The 12,211-nt window shown below is 31.7% G+C and overlaps 1 protein-coding gene across 3 annotated transcripts in view; it reads left to right on the forward strand.

The window, feature by feature from the left end:
• The first annotated feature begins 1,685 nt into the window (after positions 1-1,685).
• LOC108740272 (aquaporin AQPAn.G) overlaps positions 1,686-12,211 on the forward strand; it is a 36,309-nt gene continuing 25,783 nt past the window's right edge. For all 3 annotated transcript variants that reach the window (XM_018474533.2, XM_018474534.2, XM_018474532.2), the window contains exon 1: positions 1,686-1,857. The gene's annotated coding sequence lies outside the window, so the exon portion shown is untranslated. The remainder of the gene's footprint in view (positions 1,858-12,211) is intronic.

Raw genomic sequence — 12,211 nt, forward strand, 5'->3', positions numbered from 1 at the left:
GTTGATAATACAAATTAAATTATAATTAAAAATATTTGGTTTGACTAAAAGAAATCATGTGGTATTGGAGATACTACAATTGAATTAGTAAATTTTACTACTTCTACCAATAATATAATGATTAAGAAGTAAAAATTGTAATTTATACATGAAAATAGAATTTCAGTTTTCTCTGTTATGAAAAGGGATCAAATTGAAAACGTGTTGCCCTTTTTGACACCCTGGGTCTATCCTTAGTTAACGATTAGCATCACGGAGTTCATTTCTGTTGTGTTCAGATTAAACGATACTTTCTGATTAAAAAACTTAGGAGTTTGTGCATAAAAGACTGCTGGGCACGTTCTTAGGAGCTTAATCCATTAGAATTTGTTAGTGGTTTAGAGACAACATCTATTACAATTACAAGATATTATGGAAATTCAGGAAATTATTGTATGGTAAGGATTTTACAGTAATTAGCCGAAATTAGGATATGTTTCAATACATCTTCTATAAAATGGGACCGAATATTTATAATCTAATAAAATTCACAAAAAGTTATGGTCCGAAGCAAGTTTTTAATGATTTAAAAAAGAAGGTGCTTTTTCAACACGATAACGCACCGGCACATTCATCGTTCATCAGAGTTGTTGCCGCCAAACTGCATGAATTACGTTATGAACTGCTACCGCATACCCCGTACTCACTCGATTTGACTCCCTGCGACTTCGTCTTGTTCCCTACCATGAAAAAATGACTCGCGAGAAAAAAATTTAGCTCAAACGAGGAAGTCATCGTCGAGACAGGGGGGGGATTTTGGAGAGTTCGACAAATCTTATTTTTTGGAGAGGTAAAAAAAATGGCAGGGACGTTGGGAGAAGTGTATTTTTCTAAAAGGGGACTATGTTGAAAAATTAAAAAAAGGTCTCTTCTTTTCTAACACGGGTACTTATTGAACCGCCCTCGTATATATAAATATAGGATAGGAAGAAATAGAGGTGTGTTCTGAATTAGTCTTTGGACTAAAGACGTTATAGAAGTTAATAAGAAATAGGTGAAGTAGATTAATAGGACAGTTTCTAAGACATGATGGGATAGTTAGAGATATACATATATTAGAGTGAAGATTGACTCACGATAGGAAGAAATGGAGATGTGTTTCCAATTAGTCTTTGGGATGAAGACGTTATGGAAGTCAGTAGATAGGTCACCTTTGGTCTGGACTAAAATTCTATGTATTTGCTTATAAAGGTTCATTTTCGTCCATTCTGTGCACGTTTTACTTTTTCATAAGAAAATACATGGCATTTTGGTCTAGGACGAAGGTAGCCTATCTACTGAAGTCAATAAAAAATAGGCGAAATATGCTGGTAGGAGACCTTCTTAGACAAAATTGGTTTGTTAGAGACACTTATTAGGAAGTAGGTAGAACTAGAGGCGTGTTTCCAATTAGGCTTTTGGCTGAAGACCTAAGGATAATATTGATGATGACGGTGAAATATTTTCTTCAAATTTAAATAGTGCCACCCTTGAGATTTGACCTATCCAATAGACAAAAAAATCGGACAACATTCACACAAAAAACATGCAGTCAAATTATGATTTTTTTTTGACGTTTTGTACTTAAAATTAGTGAAATTTTGCTAAGTCGCGAGTGCATTTCGTAATGTGACAGTGGGGCAAATTGATAGTGGTTTTTCTGAGGCTACTCGATCAAATTACCCCACTCCCTGTCCGGCGTCGTCCTTGCGTGTGTATCCTCTCTAAGTTTACAGTAGTTAGCTGTGAGCACAGGTGCGGTGTGTTGAAGCCGAAGAAGAAGTTTGAAAAGTTCAAGTTCTATATTGTATCAGTTTGGAAGCAAAGAAGAATTACTTGGTGAGTTAAATAATCTGCGCTATTTCTTCATTTAAAATTAAGTTTTTCATGGTTTCTTTTTTAACGATAATTAAATAATTTCAAAGAATTGCGAATAAAAATATAAAAGCATTATATATAGATTCTAAGTTGTCTTAACTAGTAATGGAACACAAAAACATTTAGTTTACAAAATTTTAATATATCATTTAACATNTCATTAATTTTGTACAAATTTATTTTCCAAATACAAAAACATTTAAGTGAGAATTTATTCTTCGCTTCTACTTATCTGTATTTAAAACTTTTTAAAATTATTAGTATTATTCAAAAAGTTTTTATCGAATAATATGTAGAACTCATTTAGAATACAATTGGGATTTCTTATTTGTTTTCAAATAAATAAATTTCGATCTATTTTTTGAAGTATTTTCAGTAAGTATGTTGTTTAAAAATAGATTAGGAATTTAAGTCCTTAAAGCTCAAAGATTAAAATTTTACCTACATTTATTATTTAGCGAAAAAGAAGTAAGTATCTGGGGGAAAAGCTACAACAATGAAAACAAACTAAACTGAGTAAATAAACATTGGTAATACGTTCTCGCTAAGGTATTTTTAAAATGAGTAAATTTAGAATTTTTCAATTTTTATCATGTTACCTCGAATTTTTCTTTAAAGTCTGTGTTTAAACGGCTAACGTAAAACGAATAAATTTTTTTGTTTCTTTGAATGTTTTAATTTACTGAATTAATTAATATTTATTTCGTTATATAACATAAGTTCATATAATCTACATTGTACATGTGCCCGAGCTCATTATTCTTCTGTTAAACTATACGAATATTTTTGTGTGTTCGTATACTAGTATTCATAATCACTTCCCGCTTCACATAATAAGTAATATCATTTTATTCGTCCAAAACAAACTTATCATTGTCACATGAGGAAAATCTTTCTATGTTTTGCTTCCGTTTCATTTGGTCTATTTTTAATTTGTAGTTTTTATAGTTAACCTACTTTTCTAAAAGTTTTATAAGTTACGCATCTTGATTTTTAAAAGTCGTAATTAGGTAATATCGAGTTTAAGTTAGTCCGTCAGAGTTGTGATGAAAACTAAAATCAACAATTAAATAAAACCTAATTTGTACCTTAAAATTTCTGGAAGAAAACCATTACAATATATTAGTAAACAATAAATTTAATACGGCAGTTTATAAGAAACTTTTAACTACATGTACTAAATAATTTGAGCAGTACAGTTATTCACTACGTATCTACTAAAAAGTTCGAATTAATTTTATTTAATTAATATTTCGTACTTTTGGTAATTGATTATTCCAAAGTGGGATGCTTTCCCAATGTATCCGACCTACTGAGCTAATAATCTGAAATGGAAATAGATGAGTGTCGATATTCAATCAACTTATTAACTTCCCATTAGGAAGTTATTGTAATTGGGTCGAAAAGTGAAATCGGAATTTTCATTATATTTCCACGTTTTAACATATTAGTAGCATGCTAGCCAATTTTTTTGATGATGTGTGTATGTACGTACGTACGTACGTACGTACGTACGTANCTTTTCTAAAAGTTTTATAAGTTACGCATCTTGATTTTTAAAAGTCGTAATTAGGTAATATCGAGTTTAAGTTAGTCCGTCAGAGTTGTGATGAAAACTAAAATCAACAATTAAATAAAACCTAATTTGTACCTTAAAATTTCTGGAAGAAAACCATTACAATATATTAGTAAACAATAAATTTAATACGGCAGTTTATAAGAAACTTTTAACTACATGTACTAAATAATTTGAGCAGTACAGTTATTCACTACGTATCTACTAAAAAGTTCGAATTAATTTTATTTAATTAATATTTCGTACTTTTGGTAATTGATTATTCCAAAGTGGGATGCTTTCCCAATGTATCCGACCTACTGAGCTAATAATCTGAAATGGAAATAGATGAGTGTCGATATTCAATCAACTTATTTTTTTTTTGAAAACACCAAAATTGCCAATGAAAAAATAAAGTTGGAAAGCTAAATTTGTTGTTAAAAATGGTGAGAGATATCTCCACAAGGTTATACGTTAAGTATCCATTATTAAAATCAATATTAGGTATTTATATTTTAACTCCGTTAGAAGCCTTTTTTTTTCATTGTTGCTAATAAAAATGGTTTAATTAGTGATCACAGTAGTCTTTTCATCGCAATTGTTATTTTTGTCAGTACTTTAACGAAAATGAAAATAAATATTAAAAAAATTATTAAAATAAACAGTAAAGATAGATTTTTAATTGTGTTAAACCAATAGAGCACAATTTAGTTTGTAATTGTTTTATTAAGAAGATGATGATATTGTTGCCTGGTTGTTGATTTGATAGTGCCCTCCATCAAAGGGGAAAACGCTGGAAATTGTCTAATAAAGTGTTTTTCAACTGAGAAAAGTTCTCACATTCGTATTACTAACTCGTTCTAGTTTCTTTAGACGTAAAATCGTGAAGTCTTTTATATTATTTTTGCCCAAAAGTGCACTTTGGTTATATTATTTCGTAGTCACATTTAAAACAATTGGAAATTGGATCAGTACGATTAGTACAAAACAGTGCATATAATTATCGTCACTAATGATTGCCTCACATATTTCATATTGTCCTCAGTTACCTAAATCAATGAGGTTTTTACCTAATTTTCTGTTGTTGTACAAACTACATTATCCTCTCGTGAAATTCGATCTAAAGCGGGTAGGTAATGGAAAATGGGTGAAAATTCGACCACAAGTTTTGATTGTTAGATAAACTTTGCTAATTGAATGAAAATAAAATTCAAACAAACATTACCTCAGAATATTTATCGCTTTAGTTTATCGCTAATGGTTTTATGTGGTATTAAATATATTTAATTTTCTTGTTATAATAATATTATTTTGACAGTGGTACATATACAAGAACTAATATTTATTATAAATAGGTACCATAAAGACCATAGAAGCAGAAACATGAGTTAAGGCTGGCAGAAATAGACTGATTAGATTAGATTATTGTTCCCAAATAGGTAAAGAGCCAAGTTGCTTTATTTTCTCATGAAATGCAAAGATTGGTTCAAGAAGCAGAGGTGTGTACCCAACCGGTTTTCGTTCCATGTGATGATGATGAACATCTTATTATAAGGAATTATAGTCGTCGGGACCCCATCCGGCACCCAATCATTAAAAATATCGGTTTAATATACTTATATCAAGAAAAATAATCTATTTTGTCCTAGTAATAGATTTTCTATGTACTTTGTATTGAGATTTAATTTTGGAGTTCTACAGAAATTCTTTAACAATTTATTTTGATCTTAAATAAGTAAGTTTTATAGTAATTTTAATGAGATAATATTTTAGGATCAAACAGCTGAATTATCTACCAATGATAATAACTGGTTGCAGAAATTTTTGGGTTTTAAATTGTTTCAAAAAGAAAATATGCTACAAAAATTACAACATTCATCTTGCAGGTTTAATACACGCGTGTTAAATTCTTAAATAATCTTATAATTATTTATGTCTGGCTCCAGGTAATTACACTAATTGACTAGTAACTAACCCATTAGAGGTACGGTAGATTCAGCGACTTCCATGTGCTAATTGATGTGGTAAATTACAAGTAGCAAATTACCAATTTTTATGCATGCTGTTGCTGCACACTTATGTGTATGTATCGATATTCTAATTGAATTGGCGAGATTTCAAGTACATGAAACCCTTCGGGTCCCATATACAGGGTGTCCAGATAAATAATAAATAATAGCATCGGGAGAAAATAGAATAGCAGGTAAATGAGTAAATAAATTGAAATGTCTGGATTATTTGCAAATGTTGAGTAATTTCTTATTCTTCAAAAAATTCTACTTGCAAAAGTAATTAATTAATTCGTATAAATATTAAATCCAAGGCATTCTACAGAAATAGATGATCCGCTTCGATTAAGAGATATAATTTATTGAAACCATCTGTTTATTTGATTTGACCTAAATTTCGAATTTAAAATTACTAATAAATTATTTATGGAACCTTATTTTGAACATTAAACTTAGGGTGTGTTCCGAAATATAACCCAGCATACTGACCAGTGCTGATGACGTAATGAATCGACGCCATACTGTTGATTCGTTCCGAAATATACTGGCCAGTGCATTGATGTCAAATTGACGCCATATTGACAATAGTGTTTGTGTTCGTTTACAATAATTTTGCTCTAAAAGTTATTAAAGTTTCTTACAATAAAAAATTCCTCAAAGTCTGATGCACACACGCCCGTTTGATATACTACTACATCACATTTGTCTCACCAGTACAATATGGCGTCGATTTATGACGTCATCAGCACTAACCAGTATGTTGGGTTATATTTCGGAACACACCCTTAGTATTAGCAAATTTTGAAAGCGATTATTTTTTTCTTCCTTTGTAATTTTTAGCAGTTTGTATTGTCATTGTTATTGTATATAGGTTTCTAGTTTTTGTTTATTAATTTACAATTTACCGTTTGCTACTGGTTATGAGGTTGTCAGATAATCTTGTCTGAAAGTTTGTATGTGTTTCAGTGTTTTTAACATTAATTTATAATCTAGTCTTTGTTATTGGTTTTTAGGTTGTCAGAGTAGTTACGTAGTAGTATTGAGATCAGTTTCGGAAGGCGAAGTCGGCCATAAAATATAGAATTTTACTGTCATGTCAAGCAAGTTTATCGGCAGACGTAAACCATCGAAGTCTGTAGTTAAATTTTCAAATTTATAAATACAAAACGCCAATGATTTCATCACGGAATTTGCCTTCCTAAAGTGACCCATGTTTTACGCATTAGTTAGTAGTTGATCATGAACGTCGCCTGTTAGTTGTATTATTTCCGCTTTTACCTGTGTGATTACTACATTCGTGAGAACAGAATAAGTCTTTTTTTAAGTTGCGTTTGTACTAAATGACTTTAATTTATTGTCGACGCAATAGTAATTTATTGTTATGCATCCTTTTCGGCGAGGTCAACATGCACTTCATTTGTAGAATGCAAGTTTGAACTTTCTGGGTTAATAATTTCCAGTTGCCACAGTTGGCGAGCTCTCATTACATGCATCGCCGACTTACGCGATTACTTATCATAATATGTAAACATGAATTTTAGGCTCTGTAAAATGTTATATTTAAGCATGCCTTGCACATACGATTCGCATGCTCGTGATAATTAATGCCAGAAAAGTTATTAATAAAAACAAACAAACTGGAAAGTATTTATACAGAATATCAAGTTAAAATTGAAGCTATATGTATCTATTATAAGTTTCTTTGGCACAGTAGGTGTTGCTAAGTAAAAAAACTGTGATTATAAATATTACTTAAACTACTGACCGGAGCAGGGGCGTGAAATCGCTCCAATTAACGAATAACGGCGAAAACCGAAACTAGAAACCAGGGCTTGAACTAGTCTCGTGCTGGCTAACTAACTTCATACTGTTGCATTTTCGTTAGCTGTGCGCGCGCAATTTTTTGCTCTTATATAAAGAAGAAACGTAGGGAAAGTGCGAATATAATTATAGGAAACGAAAAATTAGAAAAAGTGGCCAACGTTAGGTATCTAGGAAGTCAGATAATAAAGTCAGGACGGAAGGAGCAGTAGCAATATAAAGCAGAGGATAGCGCAGGGTCGAGTCGTTTTCAATAGAAAGAAGTCACATCTATGCTCGCGAACGATCAATTTGAAAATTCGAAAAAGGTGTATGTTTGGAGCGCAGCGCTGTATGGGTGCGAAACATGGACGGTGGGCAAGACAGAAAAGAAAAGGTTAGAAGCGTACGAAATGTGGTGTTACTGGCGAATGATGAGAATACCGTGGATAGAGAAGGTTAGAAATGAAGAGGTATTAGAAAGAATGGAGGACTCTATGGAAATCAATAAAAAATAGGCGGGATAGGTTGGTAGGACACCTTCTCAGGCATGAAGAGCTAGACATATTAGAGGCAGAAACGGAAGTTAGGAGGGGTAGAGGTAGACCTAGATTAGATTACTATTCGCAAACAGTTAAGGATATGGGTTGTTCTAGTTTTAGGGAAATGCGAAAATTAGCTAAGGATATAAAAGAGTGGAGGTAAGTGTCCAATCAGTCTTAAGACTGACGATTTTCTGATGACGATGATAATAATAATGACAAACTGATAAGCGACTATGGAACCCTATCAACTCCCAATAATATTTAAGGACGTTCCCAAAGACCAGTGGTTCTCAACCTACAAATATGTTTTCCCTATATAATTTACCCACTTGTACTGTAAGAATTAGTTGATGCTGATGATATATTGTCGGTGTACGTACTTTAGAAACATTTTTTCTTTAACTTTCTCTTACCAGTGTCCATTCCAATTTCACACTAAGAGGCGTTAAATAAGAGAAAGCTAATGAAGTGAAGAAACTTTTTAATTAGGAGTATTGAAATTACTTAAGTGAAGAAGGCGGCTTAATTTTGATTGGTAGTAGTGATGTTTAATCACAGAGATCATCACAATTTAAGAATAATATAATTAGGTAAAGAATGAAGAATAGAAGACGCGTTCGTACACTGCGCTATGAATGACTGCGCATCAATTTCTGTATTTCAGTTGTTTAAGTCGTATGTGCACTGTCTTACTGCGCAGCGTACGAACGAGTAGTAGCTGTAGCTCTGACTGTCTTTTATAGTATGAAGTTTACGTTATCCCGAATTGACAAGACTACTTATAGAAAAACTACAACAATACCACAAAACAAAATAATTTATGCGAGTTTCTTTGTTTCTGCCTAATTTAAATGTGATTTCTGAAACGGTAAAAAGGATCTTCACTCCTGTCCGGTATGATTACTCATGGGTTCGTATACCTGTTTGTCAAAGCCATTTTGTTGGGGACATATTTAGGAAAGTATTGAATGTACAGATACTTCGTAAAATAATAAAAAATAAGTATTTGTAGAGGTAGCAAAATTTCTTTTGAAAGCAAGCTGAAATGCTTCCAACATTTTATCCTTAAAAATATTAGATGTCAATGATATTTTGAGGGAAATGCCCCCTAAAAATGTCTCCCTCTAGTTCGAGAAATACTTCGAATCATACCTAAATAAAATACTATAAACGTATACATATAAATGTGATAATCGTAAGTAAATACAACTAATTTTCGATTTTTGACTTCAGATGTGCCTCATTTGCATCATTTGACATTACTAATAGAGAAAAATAATAAATAGATATAACTGTTATTGTACTGGTGATACATTAATTTCCAAAATTCTGTTTTTTGACAATTTCTTTAACGATTAGTACCTAATTAAACACGATACAACAAGTAGGCCATGCTCTTGTAACAGTTCGATATCGCATTAAACGTCTTACGTCAAAATCAATTTGCTATCCTTAGAAGTATTACCATAATACAAGCGAACTAAATGTCAGTGAATATAATGTCAGAAAATAAAAGAAGATCGCCTTTACAGGAAACGAAGGACAACAAGCTTACAAAGATTCTAAAAATCCGTTTGATGTCATCGTTATTGTTTGTTAAGGTTTGGAAAACTTTAGGAAAAAAGCAACAGACACAAATGGTCAAGTGTAATTTGTAATCACGAACTGAAGATTCTGTAGATACCATTTAATTCCTTAAAAATATATAAAAATAACTGTTGGTTATGATCATACATTAGTTACTATCGATCATGCATGCTTGATCGAATATCACTACTTAAAATAAAACAAAGTCGCTTTTCGCTGTCTGTCCATATGTATGCTTAGATCTTAAAAGCTATGCAACAGATTTTGATGCGATTTTTTTTAATAGATAGAGCAATTTAAGAGGAAGATTTATATGTATAATACATGCATAATATAGTAGAGAAACACTGATAATTTTAGAGGTTTCTAATTTGATGTTGTAAATCAACACATTTTCTTGTGCATACATTGCAAACGCTGACTGAACCCTACGAGATAGATCAAAATAATGTACTACAGTATTGTACACCTTAAAAAGGTCTACAAGAAAGTCCGCGATAGTATATGTCTATCTCTTAGGGATAACCCACAATAACTATTTTTTATCCTTCACTTTTTATGAGAAATAATGGCTTACTTACGAAGCGATTTTAAGCAATACAGCATTAATCCTTATCCAATTAAGCACCTTAAATACATTGTGCATTTAATATAGATCTATATGGCTCTTTGCAGCACGCAATTTAAATTAATATTTACGAATGCATTTATTTAAAAAATGTTTTCGATTATAGTTAACAATTGAAAATTGCCACACTCTTCCTTCATACCTATGCCAAAAATAGCATAACCTCAAAAAGCTTATTTATGTCTCGTTTGTAAAGCTTTTATAATAATACCCTCAAGCACAGGTTGAAATTAATATTTTTGTCATATAATTTTAAATACAACTTGTCTCTTTGTATAGGATTTAAGTCTTGTTTGTGAAAGTTAAGTTGGTAGGTTCTCAGAAATCCCTAACGACCGGACGTAGCCACTATAATAAGGTTTCGATGTACTTTTGCTCATTGCTAGCAATCTTTCTTCCTGCAAATTTTTAATATGAAACCCTAGAAATTTCCAAAATCTAGATTTTAAGGCATAGTTTTATTTAAATTCTTTAGCAAACCGTCACAATGATACTCATAACCTGTTCATCTGCAAGTAGGTTTTAGTTACTATCATGAAAAATAATAATTAACAACGAACAAAATTAGTTTTCAAAAAGTTACAGAACCCTCGGTGCGCGAGTCGGATTTGCACTTGTTTTTATAAGTATGTATATTAATAGTGTCTAAGGAGTCCTTACGGGCATGTATAGTCTCATCTACTTTTTGTGTTAATCTTACCTCTGTAAAATTAATAAATACGTATATTCTATCTAAAATCCCTTGTTAATCACTAATTGAGAAAATTGCTGTAATTTGCTCGTGTGAATAAATTTAGAATTTATTTCTTTCTGTAGAACTAATTACTATATCCGGCGATCTGACACTGATGGTAACTTAGCCATTACATCATCTAATAATTATGTTATTAAATGCCATTCTAAATCCACAAATCCTATGTATGCACTCTTTCCTTTTTCTATCGTTTTCTCTATTGTTAAGTTAAGCTAATTGTTCTAAATTTCTCGCACCTACCAACGCCTCTCCTTTTAGCTATGGTTACTACTACGTTCCGTTTTTATAATCCTCTGGGACTTTACCTGTCTCGTAAATGTGACTAACTAGTTTAAACGTACGATTTCTAACCTCTTGTCTTGCATGTTCTAGAATTTCCCCCTGTATCCCATCTATACCTGGCGCTTTATTATTCTTTAAGTTTTTTAATGCTACATCGAACTCTTCTCTCATTATGAGATAACCTAGCTCACCTATCTCCACAATATCTTCCTTCTCCAATATATCTCCTAACTCATAGCCTGCGTGTAGGTTCTCTTAATATTCTTTCTACCTATCTGCATTTTCCTCATTTTCTATCAAAATGGCCCCTGCCTCGTTTCATATATTATTACTACTCTACCCTACATCTCTAAAATTCCTTTTAATTATATTATAAGCCTCATCGGTTTTACCTACTTCAAACTTTTCGACTACTTCTTTACACATCCTATCAATCCACTGTTCCTTAGCTGCCCTACACTTCCTAATGATCTCCCTCTTTATAGCCTTATATCCTTTTTGCCCTTCTGTAGTCCTTCGTCTGTCCTGTTTTTATATTTCCGCCTTTCTTCTATTAATCCTACAATCTCGTTTTGTTGATATTGTTTAAAGTACGTTTATTGTATGCACGTTTAAAATATATAACTGAAGATGACGTACGAAACTGGTGACTAACTGTGACTTTTTCTTTGAAAAAGAAAAAATTGCTCTACCTATACATACAAGTACATAATAGTAGGTTACACGTTCTTAGAACGCATTTAAAAGAGAAAAACTTCGCAATTTACACTACTCAAAAAACTTATTCGTCACAATTACTTTCAAGTCGTAATTTTCCTCATTACTAACAATTAATGTTTTTTTGCAGTTGCTATAGTCACATTAAGACAACTACTGGAATTTTTTTAGTGGTTTGTTCATAAACTTAGAAAAAATGCAAAAACAAATACGTAATGTTCTTTCTCAGTTTTGTCCTTGCTCTGCCTAATGTAAAATTATTTATTATTAATTAGTTAAATGTACAGTCTTTGTTATATAATGTGGTTCTATTTGTGAAACTACATTCGATTAAACCAAACTATTAACATCATATTCAAGTCAATGCCGCTACAGTTCAGCGACTGTAGCGCTACGTTTTTGAAGCTCTGCCCTCGTGTGAAAACTTTAATTTAAGGA

The sequence above is a fragment of the Agrilus planipennis genome, unplaced genomic scaffold, assembly GCF_000699045.2.
Source record: "Agrilus planipennis isolate EAB-ADULT unplaced genomic scaffold, Apla_2.0 scaffold291, whole genome shotgun sequence".
In the NCBI taxonomy this organism is placed as follows: Eukaryota; Metazoa; Arthropoda; class Insecta; order Coleoptera; family Buprestidae; genus Agrilus; species Agrilus planipennis.